Below are 27067 nucleotides of genomic sequence, written 5' to 3'. Positions count from 1 at the left end.
GCTGCTGGTAGGTGCCCAGAGTCCCCCGCCACTGAGGTTTGCCTGGCATATGAATGACCTGGTGAATGCAGGGCCCACCCTGCCAGCCTCAGCCAGGGACCCATCCCCGCTGGAGCCCAGGGAGCCTGCAGGGTCAGACACGGGGGTAACATGATGCCCTTAGGGCACAGGGTCAGTCTGTGTTAGCCCAGAGCCCCTGCCCACGGGCTGTCTGGATGTCACAGTGACCAGGGATCCTTTCTAGCTCCTGGGGGGGATGGGGAGGAAGGAGATGAAACGTGGGCTGCAGAGATGGAGGATTTGGCTCAGTGCAAGTTGATGAGGTTTCGGGGAGAAGTGTCCCTCCTGTAGGTGATGTACAGCTCACCCCGGCCCTGATCCCGCCTCCCTTCCTGGGATAAATGAACTTCCCATCCCCCACCGCAAGAGATCTTGTGTTCTGGTAAATAACTCTGCCACCTGCCCCGAAGCGCATTTATGATTTTCCCCAGTTACCGAGCAGGTGAATTTCAGTGTTGATAAATGCAAAATAATGCACATTGGAAAAGATAATATCAAATGGACATAAAATGATGGGGTCTAAATTAGCTGTTACCACTCAAGAAAGAGATTTTGGAGTCACTGTGGATAGTTCTCTGGAAACATCCATGCAATGTGCAGCAGCAGTCAAAAAAGCAAACAGAATGTGGGGAATCATTAGGAAAGGGATAGACAATAAAACAGAAAACATCATATTGCCTGTATATACATCCATGGTATGTCCACACCTTGAATACTGCCTGCAGATCTGGTCACCCCATCTCAAAAAAAAAAAAAAAAAACCCATTGGAATTGGAAAAGGTTCAGAGAAGGCCAACAAAAATGATGAAGGGTGCGGAACAGCTTCCGTATGAGGAGAGATGAATAAGACTGAGGCTATGGCTACACGCCGCAGCTTTTAGCAACACGGCTGTGCCGCTACAGCCGTGCTGCTAACAGGCGCACAGAGTAGCTGCTGTTTGTTGGCAGGAGAGACGTGCCAGTGTAGACAAAGCCTGAGACTGTTCAGCTTGGACAAGAGACTACTTGGGGGGGAGGGGGAGGATATGGTAGAGGTCTATAAAATCGTGACTTGTGTGGTGAAAGTAAATAAGGAAGTGTTATTTACTCCTCATAACAGAAGAACTAGGGGTCACCCAGTGAAATGAATCGGCAGCAGGTTTAAAACAAACAAAAGGAAGTATTTCTTCACACAACACACAGTCAACCTGTGGAACTCCTTGCCAGAGGATGTTGTGAAGGCCAAGACACTAACAGGGTTAAAAAAAGAACTAGAGAAGTGCATGGAGGACAGGTCCATCAGTGGCTATTAGCCAGGGTGGGCAGGGATGGTGTCTGTAGCCTCTGTTTGCCAGAAGCTGGGAATGGGTGGCAGGGGATGGATCACTTGATGATTCCCTGCTCTGTTCATTCCCTCTGGGGCACCTGGCACTGGCCGCTGTCAGAAGACAGGATACTGGGCTAGATGGACCTTTGGTCTGATCCAGTCTGGCTGTTCTTATGTTCTATGTTCCCCTGTTACTGAGCCGCCCTCTCCCTGTTGCAGAAACAGACGGCAGCCGAGAGGCAGAAGATCGTCTGGGAGTGGCAGGAGCTGCGAGGGTTTCTGGAGGAGCAGGAGCAGCGGCTGCTGGCCCGGCTGGAAGAGCTAGAGAGAGCCATTGTCCAGCGAAGGGATGAGGGCGTCTGCAGCCTGTCCTGGGAGATTTCCCTGCTCAGCGAGAGGGGAGGAGAGAAGGGGCAGCAGCCGCTGAGCCAACCCCTGCAGGTCAGGCTGTCATTGCAATGATCATACGCAGCGTTTCTCTAGGCGCTTCTGAGCCCTGGACCCCAAAGCACTTTGCAGAGTGGGGTCAGGGGCATTATCCCTCTGGGACAAATGGGGAAAGTGAGGCAGAGGGAGGGGCAGAGCCCTGCCCAAGGTCACCCAGTGAGTCTGGCAGCGGCGCCACGGATGGGTCCTGGGAGTCCTGGATGCTGCAGCCCCAAGACCTTCTCTCCTGGAAATGTCTCTCTGCATTTGCTCTTGGAGGGTGAAATCCCCTCCCCCACCATGCTGAGGTCCCGAGCCAGGCCCCAAGGCCCCTCACACTGCAGGTTAATGGGTTTAGTGGGGCCAGGGGCCTTCTGGGTCTCTCGGCACTGGGGGGAATTTGATTCTCAATGCAGAGAAATATCTTCTGCCTGTAAAGTGCCCGGGGAGAAGATTCCCACAGTGGCGACCTGCCTGCAGGGATTGCTGGGGCTGCGTAGGGGAAAGTCCCTGAGGGGGGCAGCTGCTCTGGGAATGTAAACCTGAAATTCCCCTACTGCCCGAGGCCTCAGTGGTGACCCCTGCAGAGCAGGAGGCCTCCCCACCCAGGGACACTGCCCCTGACGGCCTCCTCTTTCTCCCCCTCTTTAGGGTGCTGGGAGCACTGGGGGCAGGTAAGTCCTGGGCTCCATTTCGCTCCCCCTCATGGGCCGTTAGGTTTGATAACTGCACTGAATAGGAAGCTGCCCCCTGCCCTGGGGGCGTGTGATTCTGGCTCCCCTAGTGGCTGACTCAGGTAGGAGAAGAGCCGGTTACTGTCTGATCGCTAATGAGGTCACAGCAGGGCTGCTAGACCCAGGGCCGATGGGACGGACCAGGCCTGTTTCCTGGACTGATGTGGCCACGTCACGTATTCCGAGGGCGCAGAATCTCAGCTCTCACATTTGTTAAAGTGAGTTGCTGGCCCTCAGCACCTCCCCAGTATAAACGGAGACAGCGTTGCCTTGCTGGGGCTGCCAGCAGCCTGAAGCCGTAGCTCTGAGAGCGTGAACTCTCCTGTCCCCTGGTAATGTCATCGGGGCGTCAACTGAAATAGCAACACTTTGATGTCAACATTGAACATTCCCTGGCTGATCACTCGAGCAGATGGAACGGGGAGGGGGCAGGAGTGAAACCTTTGCGGGGTGGGAATAGGGGGTTGCTGTAGGGAGGGAAAAACAGAGGAGAGACACAACAACAAGGAAGCAAGAGAGAAATGGAGAAAGGAGGGTGGGAAAGGCAGGAAACACAGGGAAGAACCAGCAGGGCCCTACAGTGTGTCCGGGAAGGGGCTGTTTTCCTCCTGAGTGACACTGAGTGTGACAGACAAAGACTTGGCAAAATACTAAGAACTAAAATTTTATTTCTGATGCGAAGGGCAGATTCTCCCCTTGTTCCTTGTACGTGGGTGTCCCATGGGGAGCAGTGGGTGTTCTGCTGTGAATGGAGCAGGGCACAGAGTCCTAACCTGATGCCCTGGGCCACTGGCTGTAACGGACAGGGCAGTGTGGCCCTCTCTGCGAATGAGCTGGACACCCCAGGGTTACTGCTTCAGCTGAAGGGTTGGGGGGTTTTGGCGTTAAAGGGCCCAGGCTCATTCCCTGCTGGAGCCCTGGGCTCTGTCTGTGGCCACTGTCAGCATGTAGGACCTGCCCACTCTCTGCTCTGTGTCTCCTCCCTTTCCACATAATCCCCGTGCTGGTGCCCCTTGTTACTGCAGTAACCCAGCCTAGGGGGTGGCTCTGCCCCCCACAGAACCAGAGCGTCCCTGAGAAAGCCCCTGAACAATGTCTCCGTTCCCTGCTCTAGTGTCTCCCCACTTCCCGTCTCTCTGGGGAGCACAGGGCTGAGGTGACTCACCCTGACAACGACCATCTCAGGCTGCAAAGCTCAGATCCAGGTTTCCTGGAGTTTGGGGGTTGCTGGGCTCAGGCCTATTTCTCACCCCTCCTTTCCCCAGCAGGGAGGACGGGACGTTTGGGAAGCCAGAGCCGTCGTTTGTGGAGCTGGAGAAGAGACTCAGCGATTTCTCTCTGCAAAGTGCCATGCTGCAGGAGGTGCTGCTGGGATTCAAAGGTGAATTGGAGTCTGGGGGTGGCGTCTCCTCTGGTTAGAGCGACCCTCGCCCTGGGGAGGAGTCGGGGACTCTAGTGATGTCACTGATCCTCGGCTCCATCTCACAGCCCAGCTCAGCGAGTCGCCCTTCCCCATGGAGCAGCCCTGTGGGGCTGGCTCTGTCTGCAGCGGCTGCGTTATCGGCCTCTGATCTCTGTCACCATCTCGTAGTTAACAGCAGTTCCATTAATACGCAATGGGGATTTCTCCATGAGTGCGAGGGCCTGAATCCTCACCTCTCCCATCTTCTCCTTCCCCTAGAGACGCTGCGACGGGGGCTGGGGAGCGACACAGGTACGTGTCTGTCTCTGACTGGCCATGGGGAGATTTCAGACCAATAACCATGTTAACGACGGGGGATCGCAGCCTCCAGCACCTGGAAGCTGTGTAACAATGGGAAGCAATGTTACTTTGTTCTTGCACCACTATATTTTCAACTGACTTGTCTCTTAAATATTTTAGCTCATCAATGTCACGTAAGCATTTAAAGTGTTTTACAGGTTTTTTAGTACTCATTTTTTTTGCCTTTGCTTTCTTTAATTATTGCATTTTTAACTGACTACATTAATTTTAAGAATTTTATTTTGCAGTTTTAATTGCAGTAATATTAATAGTGTTTTTAATTAAGTTTGCATAGTCTGATTTTAAAGCTTTTTTTTAAAGACTACTAAGGTCTTTGACAACTTTTCCTGTGTTTGAGTGGCTGCTTGATACTTTTTAAAAAAAAATACAAAGGCTGAGCATTTTTTAAAAACTATTTATTTGAAAGTTTGTTAGTATATTTAGTTTTAAAAAAAAATAGACTTTTTTTGTTGTGACTCTAAATTGGTAATGTATTCACATTTTTAACTTATAATTATTTTAGTGCACTATTTACCTCTTGTGACACAGGTTGTAGCTGATTTTTACACTTTAAATAAATAAAACAGCTATTAGCATCTAATTTGGTTAAAACAGCAATTATATATATATATATATATATATATATATATATTGTTTTTTTGCATAACCTGCACTACTTTAAGAATGCAACGTTTGTTTGGTTCTTTTAATTAATTTTTGCTCTAAACTTTTTTTTTATACTTACATTATGCCTTAAATTAATTTTATGCATTTAAGATAGAATCTTAATTTTTTTTTCTCCCCATACATTCCTAGCCATCCCGATGATGATTAATTTCTGGGAAACATCCTCAGCAGAATTATTTGAAGGTGTTGCACCAGACAGTAAAGGCGGCACAGAGGCAGTGGCTTGTGGGAAAGAGGGTAAGTTTCATTACTAATCCTGCTCTTCAAAAGAGGGTCTTTTAGAAAACTAGTTTAACTTAGAAGCACTGAGAGACTTTAAGAAAGTCACTAATCACGGGAGCAATGGGTCTCTTTGGAACATATTTTAACTGACAAGCCCTTAGAGCCTTTCTGAGAAACAGGATAGAACTATGGTCAAAATGAAGTGCAAATTAATAAACGTGCATCATGAGAAGAGGAAGGAGCACAAATTAAAATATAATGAAAACAAAGCCTCTCAGAAAGGAAATATATCAGTTTAGTAGCAGTGTTGCCATGTCAGGGGTGAGGTGGGAGATGATTTTCTCTCCCCCCCCCCCCCCATCTCTATGTAGGTGGCATAGTTAATTTTTTATTATTTTGTTTACTAATTAAATCCATGTCCCTAAGGCCAAATTTGGCCTAGGTAACTTTGTTGCCACGTTTTCTTGTTTACCAAGCACAGAGCTTAGTACTGGCGCTGAATGACATCATTAGCCCCCTTTTGTTTGGACTAATTTAATTTTCTGTCGTTGGTCGTCTTGCACCTGTGCATGGCCTTCATGGCTGAAAAGAATTTAGCCTGCTTTTCAACAACTTGCTGCTATAGGTTATTGTAAGATCTTATGAACTTTTGTCTTCTTTTTACAGTGAAGTAAGGCAGAGAGTTCAAAACGTGGGTGTTACTGGAATTAACAGTTCCCAGGGTTGGTCCATATATGCCATTGCACTGGGCTCATTCACGCTTTGTCCGGGTACCATGTAGCACTCTCTTCCCATGCGTAGTCAATGCCGATACAAACGAATGATCTAGGCTGGTGTTTCTCAGCTGGTGGTTTGTGACCCCCGGGGGCTCAGGAAAGGCAGTCAGGAGGCTGAGAGATGTTGAGTGTTTCATTATGATCTAAAGCAAAGAAAATCTCCCTCCTGCACTCCCCTGTTCATTGTGGTCAGTGTTCTCTGCCAGCCTCTAGAAATATACAAGTTATATATAGACTCAGCAGGGATACATGTTTTATTTTACTTTTAAGTAAATGTTCAGGGTCAGAAAAATTGACTGCCAATAAGTGGTACTTGCTTACTTATTTCAGCTGTGAAATGAGAGTTTGCAGCTGTGCACAGTAACCCTTTCATTGCCTGTATCCCAGCCAGCGAGACTGAAACCCTGCGGTGGTTAGTAGAAATGGGGACGAGGCAGAAAGTTTTGATTCAAACTGGCACTGAGTGCTGTCAGCGATCGCAGGAGAGCAAAGGAACCCAGGGATCGTTGGTCACTAAGTCTCCCAGGCAGAGGAAGGGATGGGGGGGAACAGAAGTCAGAAAATGAAGGAGAAATAAGTGAGGGATTGGGGGCGGAGGTCACAAGCTCCCAAACCTGCCCAAATCTGGTCATAGAGTCATAAAGTCTAAGGCCAGAAGGGACCCCTGGATCATCTGGTCTGACCTCCTGTCTAGCACTGGCTGCCAACACCCCCCAGCACCCGCCCACTAAACCCAACAGCTGGAGTGAGACCAAAGCCTTGCAGCCCCCAGGAGACTAGACTCTTACATGCCCCAGGCAGAGAATAGGAGGGACCGAGGTGCCCCAGTGCCCCAGACTCCTGCAGTGGCAGGGAAATGGTTAAGTGAGATATTTCTGGGTGATCCTAGTGAGTGCCCCACACCCCACGCTGCAGAGGAAGATGAAAACCCCTCCAGGTCACTCACAACCCGACCTGGGGGGAAAATTCCTTCCCCATCCCACCTATAGTGTCAGTTAGACCCTGAGCATGGGGGCAAGAACCAGCCAGCCAAGCCCCTTAGAGAGAGAGACTGAGTGATCAGTGCCACTTCACTGCCCTGGTCCACCCCGCCCAATATCCTGTCTTTTTCTCTGGCCATTACTGAAGCTTCAGAGGAAGGAGATTAAATAAACCCTGTCAAAATACACTGTGTGTGGGGGGGAAATCCCTTCCTGACCCCTACCAGTGTTGGCTGAAACCCTGAAGCATGAGGGTGAGGGACATAATACATAGAATGGAAGTGAGCCCCACTTAATGTTCCACTATTTGTCTCTATTGACAATGGCTTCTATCTTAACATCACCAGCAAACTTCATTTTATTTACCACGCCAGCATTGGGCAGACTTTGTCCTGTCCCTGCCTCCGCCTGGTCCCCACCATTGGGGGAGTTGCTCTCAGGGTTTTAAAACTAGCACAGTGGGTTTAGCACTGGTGGGAAGGGCCGGGTCTGGGCTGTGATAAAGTGATGGAATATTTTCCCAGCATGCGAGTCAGAAACATCTTGTGCAGGGAAAGGGCCGGGGAAGATCATGATGTGACAGGAACTAACTTCTGAAATCTTCCCTGTCACCCTTCTCACCCTGACAGGCGGCAGAGTAACACCCACCTTTGGCTCCAGATTGTCCCAGCGTCCCACGGGACAGGGAAGGGAACTGGCTGTAGTGGAGCCAGTTCAGGTAGTGATTATTGCGGGGTTGCTAGTGGGTTCCTGCTGGACGGGAGGGGCAGGAAATACTGAGGGCCTGGGATCTTTGGGGAGCTCAGTCTGGAGGTGGGATGGGGCAGGAAACACCCAGGGTGGAGAAAGGGAGGGGGACAAGGCATGAGACAAACTTGCTGGGAATTGTTTAACCCAAGTCCTGGATTCCGGGAACAGACCCATGGGCCTTGGGGGAGGAAATGACCCTATTTGTGGAATGGGGTTGTGTTGGGGGTGGGGGAACCCTGGACAGCGCTGGGGAAACGTATCAGATTCCCAGTGCAAGAACATGAACCTACTGGCCAGAGGCGGCTAGGAGATTCGAAGGAGGGGGTGGGAGGTTACCCACCAGTGGGGCTTAGAGTAGATAACCCCTCCCCTTCCTTCCAGCTGCTGGCAATGGGAAGCCTGTTGGGATTCCTACTGGGGAGCCGAGCCTGGAGCCTGCTGGGGGCCCCATCCCCCGTATCAGCCTCTGGCTTGTAGGTGTGTGATGGAGGAGAAGACCCTTCCCCCTCTGTCTGCTGAGGGGGATGAGGGGATCTCTAGCTCCCCTCCTGTTTTGCCTCCTGGCTGCTCTGAGCAGGGTGGGGGTGGGACCCTGCTGACTGTCTCTCTCTCAGAGCATCCATTTGATTGGCTCCTCTCCCCCATGAATAGTGGGGCTGTGAGTGGGGCAGCAGGTTGTGAGTGGGGGGCTCTTGCTCTTTCAGGGGCCAGTGACCTTCGAGGAGGTAGCTGTGTATTTCACCAGGGAAGAGTGGGCTCTGCTGGACCCTGCTCAGAGAGCCCTCTGCAGAGACGTCATGCAGGAGAACTATGAGAATGTGACCTCGCTGGGTAAGGATTCCCGTCCCCTCCATTCTTAGAAGGGGAAATGAAGAGTTAAGGTTCACGCCAGCCCCACAATGCCACCTCTGCTCTGCCCTGTCTCAGCAACAGCCCATTGAGTGCATTGAAATGGGGCAGACTAAGTCCCTCAGGGTTCACATGCACCTCCCTTCATATCACAGTCACAGCTCTGCCAAGCTGCTCCAACTCCTCCCGCCACCATCCAGTTACAGCTACAGCTGACCCAGTGCACACAGCTGGAGTTATGTGGAGAAATGCTGGGATTCCCATCTCTGAACACAACAGAAACAATGGCACGTTCCTAGTCCTTCATAGCTATATTGGAATAATAGATTTTATGGCCAGAAAGGGCTATTAGGTCATCTAGTCTGACCTCCCGTATAACCAGGTCATAGAATTTCACCCAGTTACTGCTGTACTGAGCTGAATACCTTGTATTGGACTCAATCCGCCCCCAGAAAGGCATCCACTGCGACTTGACGACTTCAAGAAATGGAGAAACCTCCACTTCCTTTGTTAGTTTCTTAACCTTTGCACCAGCCTTACTGAGCCATTCCCAGTGGGTAGTGCCAGCTGCAGGGCTGGGGCAGAGTTAAGGTTGCACTTTAGGGGTGGTGTGTGTATATTAACTCTTCCTCTTCTGGTTTTCAGAGGTTTAAGTTTAGCCACCACCCACCTAGTGGAAAGGCATGCAGCAGAACTGGGCAACCTGTGCTCGGTATTGATGTAGGTTATGGGCATTTAATTTCCTTATTTTCTAATAGACTTTTTCAGCACTCTGTGTCTGCATGAGAGATTTTGCCAGCATAACTATATCAATTAAGGATGTGGTTTTTTGCATCCCTAACAAACAGAGCTATGCTGACAAAACTTTGCAGTTCAGAAGAGGCCAGAGTCTGCAAGTGGATTTTAAAACACTTTAAAATATTGCTCTCAGCCCTGAAATTTTGGAATCAGGGGGAAACGTCTAAGAGGAACTCCTTCAGAATGCAAGCAAAACGCACAATACACCTAGTCTGAAAGTTAACAGTGGTACGGCTCTGACTCAGATGAATGAGTGGGTCAGAGGCAGTGGCCACAGCATGTCCTCTTGACCCAGCCAGTCAATGACTGTGAGAGTAGTGTGAGGTTCCTATTCAGGAGTTCTTGGGGGGTAGGGGGGGAAGGAGAGCAGGGAACAGTGGGAGTGGAGAAGATGATGGGGGAGCTAGTGCTTGTGGGGTGCCACAAGGTAGGGAAGGCTGAGTGTAGTGCGAGGAAAGAGATAGGGATGTGGAAGACTAGAGGGAATCAGGGAGGGATGGGTACCATGGAAGGAAGAGGAGGTGAGGAATCAGAGACAGAATCTCCTGGGAAAAGGGAGTGTGCTGGTTTGGGGGAGTGGGAGCCTGGGAATGGAGAAAAGGGGTGGAGGTCCCAGCAGTGGTGCTGTTGGAGCTGGGGGGATTGGGTAGGAGATCTGGGCTCCTTGGAAGTGGAAAAGACTGAGGATAGTGGGAAGGGGATGGGGAGTGTTTGCTCCAAGGAGCAGGAAGGATCTGGTGGCAGTGGGAAGGGAAGGTTTCAGGGAGGCAGATATTTGGGGCCCTCCACTGCGAATGCTTTTGCCATAGTCTCTAATGACCTCTCCCTAAGCAAAGCTCAGAACCAGTGCTCCATCCTTATTCTTCTTGACCCGTCAGCCGCCTTTAATACCACTGACCATGGTCGTCGTCTTGACATCTTGTCTGCTTCCTGGTTCTCCTACCTCTGTAACCACTTCTTCAGCGTGTCCTTAGGAAGCTCCTCCTCACCCCCACTCCACTCTTCTGTGGGGGTTCCACAGGGCTCAGTCCTTGGTCACTTCCTCTGCACTTTATCTCTGGGAAATCTCACCCCCAGACACACATTCAGCTACTGTCCGTATGCTGATGAATCACAGATCTACCGCTCTACTCCAGACCTGTCTCCTTCTGTCCAAACTGAAATCCCGGCCTCCCTCTGATAACTCCTCGTGGATGGCAGCCGTCAACTCAAGCTCAACAGCTCAAATGTTGATAACAGAGCTCTTAATCCCCCAAACCAGCCCTCATCTCCTTTCTTGCTGTTCATCTCAGAATTAGCTGATGAAATCTCAGAGCCTCTGGCAATATTTGTAAACTCAGATGACAGAAGAGGTCCCAGAAGACTGGAGAAGGGTTAACATAGTGCCCATCTTTACAAAGGGGAAAAAGGAGGAGCTGGGGAACTATAGACTAATCAGCCTGACCTCAATACCAGGGAAGCTACTAGAGCAATGTATAAAATATTCAATTTGCGAATACCCAGAGGATGAAGGGGTAATCGGTAGCAGCCAGCATGGATTTGTTAAGAACATAGCATGACAAACCAGCCCAATATCCTTCTTTGATAGGGTAACTGGTTTGGTGGCTAAAAAACCTGGACTTCAAAAAGGCGTTTGACAGTCCCATGAGTAAGCTGGAGAAATGCAGGCTCAACGGAACTCCCATTAAGTGGATATATAATTGGTTACACAACCGCAAGCAAAGAATAACTATTATTGGAATGATGTCAGATTGGAGGGATTTCTCAAATGGGGTTTCACAGGGATCTGTTTTGTGTCTGTTGCTATTTAGCGTCTTCATTAACGACCTGGATGTAGGAATAGAGAGCATACTGATCAAATTTGCAGACGACACAAAGCTGGGGGGGTTGTCAACACTTTGGAGGGTAGAGCAAAACTTCAAAGGGATCGTGATAAATTGGCAAACTGGGCTTTAGACGCCAATGAAATTGAACAAAGACAAGTGTAAGGTGATACACTTCGGGAAGAAAAACCCATTGCACAAATACTGACTGGGGGATAACTGGCATGGCAGCAGCACTGCTGAGAAGGATCTGGGAGTTGTGGTGGATCACAACCTCAACATGAAGTCAACAGCGTGATGGTAATGCAAAAAGAAGCAAATGCATTAAGAGAAGCATAGCATGTAAGTCACAGGGGGTGATAGTACTGCTCTACTCAGCACTGGTTAGGCCTCAGGGGGAGTCCTGGGTCCAGTTTTGGTCACCAGTGACTAGACAGGATGTAGAGAAACTGGAAAGAGTCGAGAGGCAAGTGACAAAGATGATCAAAGGGGTGGAACACAAGCCAGTGAGCAAAGGCTGATGGAACTGGGTGTGTTTAGTTTGGAAATGAGTTAATGGGGGGGATATGACAGTGGTTTTCAAATACTCGACAGGCCGTGTGAGCGTGTGTGGCCGTCCCTCCTGGTCTGTCCCAGGGCAGAGCTGCAAGGTCTCCAAGCCCAGGCCCTCAGGCAGGGTGGGGCAGCAAACAATGAGGGGCTTCGCCCAGGGCGAGCACCAAACAGTCTAGGGCTCAGGCAGGGGCAAGCACCAGTCTAGCGTCCTAGCTCGGCGGGCGGTCGACCAACACAGGCCTCCTGGCCGAAGGTGGGTGGCAGGAGGTAGGGGGACCCCGGCCCACCTGACTCCACCGGGACCCAGTCCTGGGCCCTAGCAGTGGCAGTGTAATCTGCCACTGGATCAGCGGGGATCCACCCACAACATCCTTACTTAGTGTCAGGCCAACACTCAGCCAGACGATGGTCTAGTTTCCCTGGGCTACTTCCTACAATCCCCAGGGTTTGGTACCTCTGGCCTCCGTTTCCCCGGGTCGGTGGTCTGTGGCAGCCCATCAGCTCGTTGGCACCTCGACTGGCTGGTGACCCTGGGAGCTTTGGCCAGTCCTCTGGCGGCCGCCCCAGCAGGTCCTCGGTGTCCCGCTCCGGCAGCGGGTGATAAGTGTCTGTCTCCCGCGGCAGCTCCAGCCCACCTGAGCTGCAGGGCCCCCTCCTTTTGTACTTCTGCTTCCTGTCCCGCCCCTCAGCTTCCGGAGGGGTGGAGGTGGCTTTCCTGGCTCTGTAGCCCAACGGGTGGGTTGTGGTCCCTGCTGGTCTTCCTCACTACAGGCTGCCATACAGAGGATGGAGAACAGTTCTCTCTTGTCACAGAGGGCAGGACAAGAAGCAGGGGGTTCAAACTACAGCACAGCAAATTTAGATTAAATCTCAGGAAAACTTCCTAACTGGAAGAACCGTAGGACAATGGAACAGATGCCTGGAGAGGTGGTGGAAGGTTATTCACTGGAGGTTTTCAAAAGGAGGCTGGTTTAGTCGCAGCAAATCCTGCACCTTGGCAGGGGTTTAGACTACATGACCTTTGTGGTCCCTTTTAACTCTGTGGTTCTAAGGGGAACCGGGTTGGCCTTTGGAAAAAGCTAAAGCGAGTGTGTCGCCCATTAAGGGTATGTCTGCACTGCGTCTGGAGCCTGCCTCGTTCCCCAGGAGTCCATGCTGACTCACTACAAATAACGGTGCAGGTGCTGTCGGTTGCGGCTGTAGCTTGGGTTCTAAAGCCAGGGGTTGAGGAGGGTGGGTGGGCTGGATGGTCTGAACTCCAAGCAGAGCCCTAACATCAAAGCAATGTCTCCACAGCCATTTTTAATGCACTAGCGCAAGACTCAGCCTGGAAGGCAGCTGACTTCCTGATGCACCTTAGACATACCCTAAAGAGGGCGGTCCCAAGGGAGACTGTATGAAGGTTGGGTCACCTAACTCCCTGTAAATCCATGACCCAGCCCCCTCCCTTGGCACCCTAGTGGGTCACAACTGAGGATGCCAAATTCAGGATGAACTGCTGAGAAATAGGGCAAACACAACCCCAAACTGGTAGATATTCTTTTATAAGTTTCAGAGTAGCAGTCATGTTAGTCTGTATCCTCAAAAAGAACAGGAGTACTTGTGGTACCTAAGAGACTAACACATTTATTTGAGCATAAGCATGCATCTGATAAAGTGGGCTGTAGCCCACAAAAGCTTATGCTCAAATAAGTGTGTTAGTCTCTTAGGTACCACAAGTACTCCTGTCCTTTTATAAGATAGACCAAACCAGCCACAAAAGTAAACTCCTGTTTCACCACACTGGCTAACAAGAAACATAAAGTCAGTTTTCAGGCATTCCAGTTCTTATATCACCACCAAAAATACTGGATTCAGAGCTGAGTGGTTCTTTACAACCAGTGTCATTAAATAATAGTTTCTTCTGATCCCAAAGGGCCAGCCACTCCCAGGTGAATATACAACTTAAATCTTACCCAAAAATGATGCTGGTTCCAGTCCTTTAGTATCTAATATCTAAAGGTTTATTCATAAAGAGAAAGAAAGGGGGGAGTTAAAATTGGCTAAGGGAATCAATTACATCCATAATGGCAAAGTTCTTGGTTCAGGCTTGTAGCAGTGATGGAATAAACTGTAGGTTCAAATCAAGTCTCTGGAGTACATCCACACCTTGCATGGGTCATTCAGTCCTTTACTCAGAGCTTGTCTGTAGCAAAGTTCCTCTGGAGGTAAGAAGCAGGATTGAAGACAAAATGGAGGTGTTTCCATGGCCTTTTATAGCTTTTGCCGTGTGAAAGGCATCCCATGGTTCTTACTGTGGAAAATTAGAGCAACAGGATGAAGTTTGGAGTCACATGGGCAAGTCACATGTTCATGCCCATTTTCCCTCAGTCATTGCAGGAAGCCATTACCTAGATTCCAGACAGCACATTTACATGACAGTCCACTCAGTGTAGATGGGCTTCTCCCATGATCCACTGTCAACCAAGTGTGTCTTGATGAACCACTTAATTTGAACAGTCCCTCCAAGATGCGCTAGCTAGCTACCTTGGGGGTAGCTTATAAGAAGCACACAGGATCTTTTTCAGGGGAAAAGGCAATACGTCGCATTTATTGAAAATACAACAATTATCATATGCATTCAATCACACACCACACACACACACATTGTCCCGCCAGTCGATGTTATAGTTACCAGTCCAAAGTCCAGATCAACCTAGTGGCCAGCTAGTTTGATCATGGGTAGGAGGAGCCGGGTTCTGTCAATTGCAACATGATCCTCTGGGGAAGTCTTGGCAGGATGAACCCAAAGTTTCATGGCAAGGCACCCTGGTTATATACTGATTTTCCTTCATTGGGACCAATGAGTTTTGCACCGTCATGTTGTAATCAGTTGTCGGATAGGGAGCAGGGCCAGGCTGTTTGGGAGGCACAGCCTTCCCTACCCTAAAGCTCATTCAGCAGTTTGAGGCTTGCAGAAGAGCCAAGCTGTTAGCTTTTCCATTAGGGCTCCCATCCCTTTCACTTCTCAAATGCCAAGTTATAGTCTGTATTTAATTTCAGTGCCATAGGGTGATTCGTGTCAGGGGAGGGGAGCTTCATTTAAAATTAGGCACTGGGGGAGGGATCACATGAGAAGAGCAATATCCTTCCCAACCCTACGAAGGGAGACCCCCCTCCCCTGCATTCCCTGAGGCTTCAGAGGGGTTAATTCAGTGGTTCTCAAACTTTTGTCCTGGTGACCCTTTCACACAGCAAACCTCTGAGTGTGATCCCCACTTACAAATGAAAACACTTTTTAATATATTTAACACTATTATAAATGCTGGAGGCAAAGCGGGGTTTGAGGTGGAGGCTGACAGCTTGCAACCCCCAGTAATAACCTCATGACCGCCTGAGGGGTCCCAACCCTCAGTTTGAGAAGCTCTGGGTTAATTTTATTTAGCACCCTTTGTCCATTCACATGCATGTGCTATTTTGAGCATTTCAGTTTTCACAACATAGGCTCATCCCAGATTCTGGACAAGCTCAAATGCTCAGTTTGTGGAGTATGTACATAAGCTATAGTAAAGACAAACCCACAGTAACCGTCTCCAGTTTGTGAGGGACCCCGTGGAGCCAGTCTCTAGGAAACAGATAAATGCATGGAGGTTAAGTCCATTAATGACTATTAGCTAGGATGGGTAAGGAATGGAGTCCCTAGCCTCTGTTTGTCAGAGGGTGGAGATGGATGGCAGGAGAGAGATCACTTGATCATTACCTGTTAGGTTCACTCCCTCTGGGGCACTTGGCATTGGCCATTGTCGGTAGACAGGATACTGGGCTGATGGACCTTTGGTTTGCCCCCAGTATGGCTGTTCTTATGTTCTAAGGTAAGTGAACCCAAAGTTATGCAGACAGATGTTAGTCAAGGAAGCCAGCAGAGTATCAGAAACCTGGAAAAATCTCTGCCTGGATGGGCTCAGGCATTTGGTCGCAAGCTGAGGTGGTTCAAAAGTTTTGGATTTTTTTTTTTAGCAGAATTTTTGTATTGTTTCTTTAAGCAATCAAACACAGCAAGCAGCAAATATTTGGCCACACACTTCTGAAACCCCAAACCATGTTCAGGTTTTGGCGGACTTATTTCAGCTTTTCAATTTAAAAAACCACAACAAAGTTTGAAGGAAAGCAGAAATTGTCCGTGATTTTTTTCTGCTTTTTAAAAACCCCTAGTTTTCGATCCAAAAAAATTTTTGATGGAAAATATTTGTCCAACCCTTTTAATGAGCTGTAGTGCCTTTTAGCACTAGCTGATGCTGAGAACCAGTGATACCTTGTAAAGAAGTTTTCTCAAAACTGGGTTTGTGCCGAGATGTGGAAAGTTCATTTTTCCCAGGGCTGCCCGTGAGGGGAGGAGCAAGTGGGGCAATTTGCCTCTGTAGGGGCCCCTATGAGAATATAGTGTTGTATAATATTGCAATTTTTTATGGAAGGGCCCCTGAAATTGCTTTGCCCCAGGCCCCCTGAATCCTCTGGGTGGCCCTGCCTGTCTCATCTTTAGAATCATCAGTCTGCCCTCCTCTGACATTTCAGTAGGGGTTTGTTGCAGCCTCCTGGCGCCCTTGCGTCTTTCTTCAGTTCATCCCTCGTACATCTGGTTCAGCGATGACCTTCACACTTACCTCTTAACATGTACATTCCTTATTCACACACAAACCAGAATTAATTTACACTGAACATTTTGAACAGGAACATCAATTTGCAACGCAAAAGAAAACAACCATGGCATTCTTTTGCTTATTTTAAAATGCTAAACCTGCAACAAATTGGTGACCCTCAAAGGTCTGTTACTGCCTTGAAATCAGTCCAGACACAGATTCTGGCTGATGTATCTCTACCTATTGGCCCATTAGCCATTCCTTTCTGTTATTCAAAAAGGGTGGCTGGCAGGATGTGCTCAGATCATACACCAATACACTTAATACATGCTACATAATTATTCTTTATTCTTCATTCCAAATTATATAAAATACAAACATAAAATCCCACCACTACATTTGGGGGAAGAGTTTGGGGGAGTTCAGTTCCTGATTTGTATTTGACCTCTCTCCAGCACTTGTATTGGTTTGGCCTTCCCCTTTCCATCCCTGTCTGAGGTTTCTGTCTCTGCCACAGCAGGTGATACAATGGTACGTGAGAAAGATGAGCAGAATTCTCAGCAGGGAAATGTTGAACAAGTGGATAAACACAGAGAATTATCGCAGAGATCGAAAAGGAATGTGTCCTGCAATCATGAGCCGGGAAACTCCTGTGAGATTCAGCACAGACCAGAAAGAGAGCAGGGAAACCATCCAGGGGAGAAAGTGGATAAATGTATTTCCTGTCGGGGAACTCAGACGGACCTCAACGAAACCACAACACAGCAGGAAATCCTCATGGGAAAGAGAAAAAATACATGCACTGAAGGTGGGAAGAATTTCTTTGACTACTCAGTCCTTATAAAGCATCAAAGAATCCACACAGGAGAAAGGCCCTTTGAATGCCGTGAGTGTGGGAAATGCTTCACTAAGAGCTCATCCCTTTCTGAACATCAGAGAATCCACACAGGGGAGAGGCCCTATGAATGCAGTGAGTGTGGGAAAACCTTCAATCACAGATCAGGCTTTTTCGCCATCTGAGAATCCACAGAGGAGTGGCCCTATGAATGCAGTGAGTGTGGGAAAAGCTTCAATCGCATCTCACTCCTTATTAGGCATCAGATAATCCACACACGAGACAGGCCCTATTAATGCATTGATTGTGGGAAAAGCTTCACTAAGAGCTCAGCCCTTTCTGAACATCACAGAATCCACACAGGGGAGAGGCTCTATGAATGCAGTGAGTGCGGGAAAACCTTCAATCACAGCTCACACCTTATTAGGCATCGGAGAATCCACACAGGGGAGAGGCCCTATGAATGCAGTGAGTGTGGGAAAAGCTTCACTAGCAGCTCAACCCTCTCCGAACATCAGAGAATCCACACAGGAGAGAGGCCCTATCAATGCAGTGAGTGGGAAAACCTTCAATCGCAGCTCAAACCTTTTACCCATCAGAGAATCCACACAGGAGAGAGGCCCTATCAATGCAGTGAGTGTGGGAAAACCTTCTCTTGGCTCTCAACTCATGTTAGCCATCAGAGAATCTGCCAAGGAGATCAACACTATAAAAGCCTCTAGGGCTATCAATACTTTATTTTTCTTTAATCATTTTCCTGATTCCCACACAGTAACTTTTGAAGCTGTTTGAACTGTTTGCAGCACCATTATCCCTCAGTTTGACCAGATGAGTGGCCCATTTTTGCCTTTTTACAGTTTGCCCTGTTTTGAGGTAGACCAGTTTGTCCTTTCTATCAACTCCATTGTCTCATGAGTAATTTGAGTGAGCCCTTTCCATAAGAAACAAGGGAGCATCACATTTATAGCATTCCTCCTATTGCAAAGTTATTGTTAGAGTCACCAGTGATTCAGATTGTATCATTGCCAGTTGTTCTCCCATTGCTCTGGGTTGTGCTGAAGAGCAGTTCTATTGGGAACTTTTCAAATTATATCTAAATGAAGAGGAGCAGGGGCAGGAAAAAGTGTCATTTCAGCCTCTGTGACACCGGAAGGATACGGGCGACTCAGAGATTCCCTCCTTCCCCATCACTGCAGAACGGTTACCTTTTGTCTGAGCCATGTATAGTTTACCTTCACATTCTATCCATCCACTTTTAAAAATGTCATGTGATGAAGCATTCTCCATTATCTGTACTTGGAGATGATGGTTTGACTTTAATCCTATATCAGAGTTGCTATGAGTGCAGAGGTAAGTGTCAAAGACCTGGGAGGGAATCCAAATGGATCCCAAACACAGTGTGATCATTGGGAGTTTAAATCTGAGTGAAGCAGGTTTGAATGGATCAGAGGAGAATGTGATGGGAGCATCTCTTGTCCTGATTCTGAATAATCAGATATAACCTGCTCTGGAATTTCACTTAACACTTCCATTGTCATGTATTCTGTCTCTCTGTGATGTGGGTTTCTATCTTTCCTGAAGGCTGTTTGGTCACCCAGTTGGATATTAGTTCAGTTTGATAGGATGTAGCTCAGATTTATTGGAGAATTTAAGACAAATGACCATTTTCTAAAGTCCTCATTTATGATTTCAGCTTTGCTTTTCCCCCATCCCTCCATGATGACAGGAGACAATTCAAGTGCAATTGTGTCAACAGGAGAGAACTGTCCAATTTACTGGACATACTAACAAAGACACAGCAGTGATTCTCCACTCAGAAATGGTTAACAACAGCAGAACCCCAACTAACTGAAGGAACTTCATATGATCACATTGTAGTTCAGTTGTTGAAGTCAATATTGTCTCAGATGATCTGGGGATAGAACTCCACATTAGGTGATTTTGAACTAGGCAAAATTCCCATGTATTTGGCTCCCAAATGATATGTACCCCAGGCCCAACAAAAGATCTCTCCTAGCTAATCCTGTGTTACAGGGAATGCTGCCCTTCTTGATGCAGATGTTGAGGAAATAGAAGTGGGCTTTTTGTTGAATTTATCCTTTGTAGGTGTTGAAAATGTGTATAAAATCACTGTTGGAAATCTAATAGCTGCAGAAAAATAGCTATTTTTGAATAGAATCTCCAGCACTGGTAACAAACAAAGATTATGATCCAGCCCTGTATCCAGTCCCTTGCCTGGAACTGTGCCACCAAATTAAAGAAAAGCTGAGCATGTTTCGGGAAGCCAGTGCTTACTAACACTGCTGAGATTTGGAGTGGTTTTGTAAAGGATTCTACTTCAGAGAAGTGTAAATTTACCCTAACCAAGGCCAAGGATTTGGAAAGAACTGGAGTGGAGAGAGCACACACTCAGTTCTTGGTTTCCACCCCAGTAAAGGAAGCTATGATGACCAACGGCCCAAGGAAAATTGTTTGTACAACTCCACTTACTAGTTCAGTGTCACTGGTTAAAGTTCCAGAGTACAGCCAAGGTTAGATTGAGAACAGTAACTAGGAGTCTGGACTCAAAAATCCAGAGGGCAGCTTAAAAATCATGAGATGTTTAAAAATGCTCCCTTTGGGGGTAATGTTATTACTTTCTTGGTTTTTTCTGAGACTCTTGGGCCATGTTTTCTGCCTGAACTTGAAGGCTAAAAATGGACTTTTTAAAATAAACAAATGGAAGGGAAGATTTTTGTATCCTCATTAGGCTCCTAGATTGGGGCCTCATTGTGTTGGGCACTGCAGATACCCCATCCAAGAGTGAGTGCACCAGTTGTGCCAAGCACTGCAGAGACCCTGACCAAGGGTGGGGGCCCTGATTCTGCCAGGTGTTATACAACTCAGAGTGAGAGAGAGAGAGTCCTTGCTGCCAACAGCTCACAGGTGAAATAGACAAAAGTGTGGGAGGGCAGTTCCCATTTTACAGATAGGGAAACTGAGGCCCGAAGAAGTGCTGTAATTTGTCCATGTTTGCACAGAAAATAATGGGACCAAACTGGGAACTAAATCCAAATTTTCTGAATCACAGCCTGGCCTTTAACCATGATCCAAGCGTCGTCGATTGCATGGCAGAGGCCTCAATGGAAATTTTCAGAATCTCCATCATTGGAGGGTTTTAAGAAGGGGTTATACAAACACCTGTCAGGGATGGCCTAGGGATACTTGGTCCTGACTCTCGGGGTCCCTCCCTGCCCCACCTTTCTATATGATTCAATGGATCATCCTATTTATAATGACCAAACTTTTCTCTCTGGAATTATCCATTAAATGTTTATTATCCCCCCTCTGTTGCCTGGGGTAGAATGGAAGAGGAGAAAAACCTGTCTCAACAGAGGATGCAAACGTCAGTTTGTTCTCTCTTCATGTTTTACAGAAGCTTAGAGAGAGGAAGACACATTACCTGCCTAAGGTGGTAGAGAGGACAGAGAGTTTATTTCATTTTGGGTTGTGAATATAAGTGGAAGAGTGGCTGTCACTACCACCCAATGTGGGGCTTTAATGCACGACCATGGGATTTAACGTGCTATGTGCTACCAACTGAGCTAGCCAGGTCTGAGTCTGTTCAGCTGCCCAGTCTCTATGTAGAAGGAGCCCTGAGGGTATTTATTTGCGAGCTGAGGTTCCCTTTCTGACATTCGCCTTTTTTCCTGATTATGTCTCCAGCGAGCAAACCGGAGCTGTCACAAGGCTGGTTAGATGCTGCTTTCTAGACCAGAGAGCTGGGGTTGATTTAGCATGCTGTCGCCATCAGCTGTCAGAGTAACCAGGGTGGGAGGGTGAAATTTAGGATTCTCCCACAAGGGAGAGGTGCTGTTAGACTCATCTAGTGGGAGAGTGTCTGAAAAAGCTTCTCAGCTCCCAGAGAGGGGGCAGACAAGCTGGTGCCACACACACATTTTCACAGGGAATCAGGCCCCCCTTGGGAAAAACTCAAAAGAAGCCCAGGCCCAGGAGTGTCAGAGAAGGGAATCACCGTTTGCCTTAAGAGGTGGGTGAGGGAAACCTGCAGGTCCTTAGATCCCTCCAGCGCCTGATAGAACCATTTGTGGGGAAGGGCCAGGGAAGTGGAGGCGGACAAGGAGAAGGAAAAAGGGCTTGCAGCTGTTGTGCAATCACCATGCTCCCAGCAGAAGGGTCCGGGGAGTTCAGCACTTTGGCTGCTGGTTGAGGACACAGAACTCACAAGATGGCAAAGCTCAGAGTCCCGAGTCAGAATGTGATCAGCTGACACCCAGGGGGAGCAACACCACTCCCTTGGTCTCTATGTCAGGGCTCCTATCAGCTCAGTGTCCTTCCTGCAAGAGTCGGCTGCTGAGAGGGTTGCGATGGGTTAAATGAAGGCAGAGGACAATTGTTCCTCATGGGTTTTCTTTGTGTTGCTCTGTGATCCTGCTGGAGGAAGCTGAAGCATGATTTGAGTTTGTTTCAGTGGCTTGGATTGGGCTCAGGTTGTGACCCTGAGTATAGGGGTTCCTGCACTTTCTGCTCTTAGCCCCTCAGGGAGTGGATAATGGAGCTGCTTCAGAAATTGGACAGAAAGTAGCCTAAGGAAGTGTAGCATAAGTGAGAAGAAGAACAACATCATCACTCCTTGGTGGTCTAGTGGTTTGGATTTGGCATTTTCACAGCAATGGTCTGGGTTCAATTCCAAGTCAGGGAAAAGTGACTTCACATCAGAAAACCTTCAATTATTTTTCACTTCCAATTTAAACAAATCCATGTTTTTTCCTGGTTCCCCCATCTTCTACATGATGTTGGGAAGGGCTTTGGAGACCATATAAAAATCAAAGCTTCCCATTGACTAGTAACAGAATATGGGCATGTTTCCCGTGTGCACCTGGAAGTCCAGGCTGCATGCCCTTTTACACAAATAGACGTGCAAATTATTCCCCCCACCCTTGCTAGCTAGCCTAACCAACATTATAATAACAATAATAGACATTCAGGTTGACCCAAGATGAATTTTTTTCCCAATTTTCTTGCTGAAACAAAACCAAAAAATCATTTTGGGTTAACCAAAATATTTCAGCAAATAAAATATTCAGCCAAAAATTTTCATCCCACTCTTGGAAGTAACTATCCCGGAGAAACTGATCATTAGCCTCTTCCATTCCTGAGGTCTAGCTGCTGAAGTGTTCTAAGCATGGACAATGGGCCTTTCACCTGTTGCCCACTGGTTACTACCTTGCTCAGGTAGCTACTGATGAAAGGGAATGTGATTTAGTCGCAGACCTACTTCTATCTCTCTGCCCAACTAGGGATGTTTGTTTCAAATTGCTTGTAAAAATACAATAAATGCATTTTGTTGGTATCTAAACCTGAGATCAAGATAAAACATTGTGATTGTAAGTCAGTGAGAAAATCTCTGCTGAGTTCTACAGAAGGAAGGTTTTCTCATCAGGCTCTCACACAAGATAAAAGTTCTGAAGGTTCTTAGAGCTTCCAGACACAGAGACCAGAGTTTTCAGAAGGTCTCGCACTCACCCCTAGAGCCAGAATTTCAGACGAACTCAGCTGCCATTTGGGCAACAAAAATGTTGGCCAGGTTTTCAGAAAGGCTGAACACACTGAGGGCTGAGCTATTTTGAAAACAAAAGGTGGTAGCAGTTTTTAACTCAATCATCAGAAATGCTGCAAGAGCTCCTCCAATTTGCCCATCTCACAAGGAGACAAAACACAGTCAAATCTCCCAACCAACAAAGCTCACATCTACTCCCCTTTTCCATGGATATTTGCCTGACAGCTCCCAGGGACCCATTCAACAAGACAGGAAATCCAAATTCAGTAAAGTCAAGGGAAAGTTTTTCACTGCAGGTTTCACTGACTGGGAAGGGTCATACAGAAAAGTTTGGTCATTTAATGCAAGACTACTAGGCTCTCCCTTATTCCATTCCTGTCTCTGACATTTCCTTTTTCTCAGGCACAGGGAGTGACTTATGTCTGGATTCTCTCTGTCTCCCATCAGGTGTTGAGATAGTGAGTGAGAAAGAGGAGGAGAATCCCCAGCAGGAAGATGCTGAGCAAGTAGAACCACATGGGACGTTATCAGGAAGACCCAAAGGAAATGTTTCTGGGAGTTGTGCACTGCCAGTAAAAGCAAAAGCCTGTGAGACTCAGCAGAGGCCAGAGGAAAATTTTAGTAGGCTCTCAGACCTTATTACACACGAGAGACTCAACTTGGAAGAGACACGCTACACATGCCATGAGTGTGGGAAAAGCTTCAATGGGAGTTCAGACCTTTTCACACATCAGGGAATCCACAGAGGAGAGAGACCCTACATGTGCTCTGAGTGTGGGAAAAGCTTCAGTCGGAGCTCACACCTTACCTCACATCAGATAATCCACACAGGTGAGAAACCTTATGGATGCGCTGAGTGCGGGAAACGCTTCAGTTGGCGCTCACATCTTATCAGACATCAGAGAATCCACACAGGAGAGATGCCCTGCACATGCTCTGAGTGTGGGAAAAGCTTTAATTGGCACTCACAGCTTATCACACATCGTAGAATCCACACAGGAGAGACGCCCTACACGTGCTCTGAGTGCAGGAAACACTTCAGTCGGGGCTCAAGCCTTATCACACATTTGAGAATCCACACAGGAGAAATGCCCTACACATGTGCCGAGTGCGGGAAAAGCTTCAATCAGAACTCGCACCTTATCACACATCAGAGAATCCATACAGGAGAGACGCCCTACACATGCTCCGAGTGCGGGAAAAGCTTCAGTCAGAGCTCTAGCCTGAGCAGACATCAGAGAATCCACACAGGAGAGAGACCCTACACATGCTCTGAGTGTGGGAAAACCTTCATTGAGCGCTCAGACCTTGTCAGACATCGCAGAATCCACAGTGGAGAGAGACCCTACACGTGCTCTGCATTTGGGAAAAGCTTCAATCAGAGGTCATTCCCTATTAGACATCAGAAAATCCAAATGGGAGAGAACTGTAAGAAATGCCTTGATTAGGGCTGGCCAAAGATTTGTTTTTTAAAAAAATCACATTTGCTAATTCCAATATAGTGATCTTTGCACCATCTTCACCGTGGTCTCTCAGCTCCCCCAGATGAGTTGCCTCCTTCTGCCTTTTACAGCTCATCCTTCTTTGGGGGTCAGTCCTGTGATCTTTTCTATCAACTCCTTTCCTTTTGACTCATAGGAGCGTGCCCCCCTCCAGCCAGGAATGTTCATCAGCTCCAGGTGGGGGAGAGAGGTTTGATTCCCAACAAGCAACACTGAGGCAAAAGCTACCTGTGCCTTCCATCCACTAGGGCTGCACATGGCGTTGGCTACTCAAGTTAGTGATCTTGGTGTAAAAAGACAGTTATAGTTGTAGAGTGGATGCAGCCCAGGGGCAGGGGTTGGCATTAGCTTTCCCCTTGACCTGACCTAAACTCCATCACTTTTCCTAGTCTAAACAAACCCTGAGCAGCACGGTTATACTGTTCCCCCATTTCACAGCAATTGTTAGTCATCAAGTTCCCCCTTTGGAAACAAATTGTTTCATTCCCAGTTGCTCTGATGTTGCTTCAGGTTGTGCTGGGGAGCAGATATTTTTCCTACCATTTTCCTCACTTAAAATATATTGAACTATAACGAAGAGCAGCAACAGGGCAGGGATAGGGGAAAATGTCATTTCACCCTCTGTAACAACAGAAGAAGATAGGGTAAGTCAGAGGATTCCGTTATTCCCCATCACCATCCCAATCCCTCTGTTGTTCAATCTGTTAGGTCTGGGAAGAGGATTCCTAGTAAATGACTTTTAACTAAGCACGATACCCTGCATTGGGCTTCCAAAGCAGTTGTGGCCAGGCCCTGCAGGAGGTTGCTCCTGAAGAGATCTCCTTCCTAATCAGGTGCATGTTGCCTTTTATTTGGGAAATGCAATTCCTATCTAGGTAGAGATGGGAAAATGGAAGTGATGTTTCTGTTCAGCTCACCCTGGGAGATGCTGCAAATATGTAGAAAATGAAATCCGTGTTGAATGTGACATAGCTGCAGAAAGAGACCTATTTTCCATAGATACCTGACATTTGGTGTTTTACAGGGATTCTAAACCGCACCTGAATTTAGTCCCTAATTTAAATCTGTGCCACCAGATTAAAGAAATGAAAGGGCATATTTGGGGGAGTTGTGCCTCACTATCGCTACTGATCTGTTGTGTGGTTGGTGAAGAATTCTACACCAGAGACGTGTAAAATTACTCCAAGTAAGGTCAAAGATTTGACAAGAACTCAGGTAGAAATTGCAGGTAGTGGTGGTTGATTTTCACCCCAGAGATGGAAGCTATGGTGACCTGTGGCCTAGGTAAACTATTTTTAGAACCCTGCTCCCTAGTTAAGTGACATTGGACACACTCCTAAAGGACGCCATGATTAAATTGGGCACAACTGTCTTTTACCATTTGGATCCAAAGTTTCATGAAGCACAGAAACAGCTGATTCCTTCAGAGTCATTCCATGCCTATGGGCCCCAATCTGGTTGTCTTGTCGGACAAGAAGCACTTCCGTGCTGGGCAAACGATGGTAGCCAATGAGGGAATGTATCAGATTCAAAGTTCAGATTGCAGGATACTTGAATGCTGAGTCCAGAGTCTCTGGTTTAGTCCAGGCCTGCACAACTCATAAAGCAGCGAGGGCAATATTGCTCCAAAGAAAACAGCTGAGGGTTGAAACCTCCCCGGTCCCATTAACACCCCCCTGTGCCGCTGAAATACCCCCCAAATGCCACGCAGCCCTCCCAAAACAACCCCCCCAGCACCGCCTGCCCCATGGAAACAAACCCTCCTTCCCAGCACTGCCCTGCCAAAACAGTGGTATTGCACCTTGGTAATATGTTATAGCAGGCCCCTAAGGTAGTGTAATTAAGGTAAAAGAAAAATGTCCTTTGCTAGAAGTAGAATAAGATCTTCCCCATGTTGTAATCAGTTGCCCTGTTGAATGAATGAGGTGGGACTGAGGAAGGTGTAGAAGGTCAGCCACTGACTCACCACTCACCTTCTCAGCCCCCGCTCACCTCCTCAGCCCTCCACTGCCGCCGGCTCACCCGCCCCACCACTGCCTTCCTGCTCGCCTCCTCAGCCCCCACAGCTCACCTGCCTGCCCGCCCGCCGCCTCAGCCCCCACCCCGCAGCTCACCTGACCCCACTGCCTGCCTGCTCGCCTCCTCAGCCCCCACGGCTCACCTGCCTACCCGCCCACCGCCTCAGCTCTCCTCCCCACCGCCAGCTCACCTGACCCCCACCAATGCCCTCCTGCTCGCCTCCTCAGACCCCACTCCCCGGCTCACCTGCTCCCCGCTCACCTCAGCTCCCCATCCCCGGCTCGCATATTCACCCCTGCCACTGCCCTTCCGCTCTCCTCCTCAGCCTCCCACCCCCGGGCAGTGATGAGCTGCCAAAATCTTAATAACCGGTTCCTCCTCACCCCACACCGGGTCATGGCCCACCCCGCCCCGGGACTTCTGCCCCATCCAACCCCCGCGTTCCTTGACACCCCCCCAGGACCCCTACCCCATCCACCCTTCCCTGTCCCCTGACTGCCCCCCGTCACCCCATCCAACCCCGTCTCTCATTCCTGATGGCCCCCCTGGGATCCTTGCCCCATCCAACCACCCCTTCTCCCTGTCCCGTGACCGCCCCGGGAACCCCTGCCCCTGATGGTTCGTGGGAAGCCTGGGAGGGCCGAGAAGCAAATGGTGGCTCAGGCCCAGGAGGCAGAGGGGAGGTGGGTGAGCTGGTGTGGGAGAGGTTCCCCTGTGCGCCCCGGGTTACCTGCTGCGGTGCGGGCGGCCCGCCTGCCCCAGCTCACCTTGTCTCTGTCTCCACCTTGCTGGACCTGAGCATGAAGC

General features: G+C 48.4%; 1 long non-coding RNA gene and 1 pseudogene across 1 annotated transcript; both read left to right on the top strand.

Annotated features, from left to right (window-relative positions):
• The first annotated feature begins 3879 nt into the window (after nt 1-3879).
• On the top strand, nt 3880-7658 carry LOC120375789. Its single transcript, XR_005586776.1, has 4 exons — nt 3880-3907; nt 4208-4240; nt 5105-5212; nt 7583-7658. It is a non-coding gene; the product is annotated as an uncharacterized LOC120375789 (long non-coding RNA).
• Nucleotides 7659-17057: 9399 nt separating this feature from the next.
• On the top strand, nt 17058-23905 carry LOC120375612 (annotated as a pseudogene).
• Nucleotides 23906-27067: the final 3162 nt, after the last annotated feature.

The sequence above is a fragment of the Mauremys reevesii genome, linkage group 12, assembly GCF_016161935.1.
Source record: "Mauremys reevesii isolate NIE-2019 linkage group 12, ASM1616193v1, whole genome shotgun sequence".
In the NCBI taxonomy this organism is placed as follows: Eukaryota; Metazoa; Chordata; order Testudines; family Geoemydidae; genus Mauremys; species Mauremys reevesii.
This window is presented reverse-complemented; position numbering and strand designations above follow the sequence as displayed.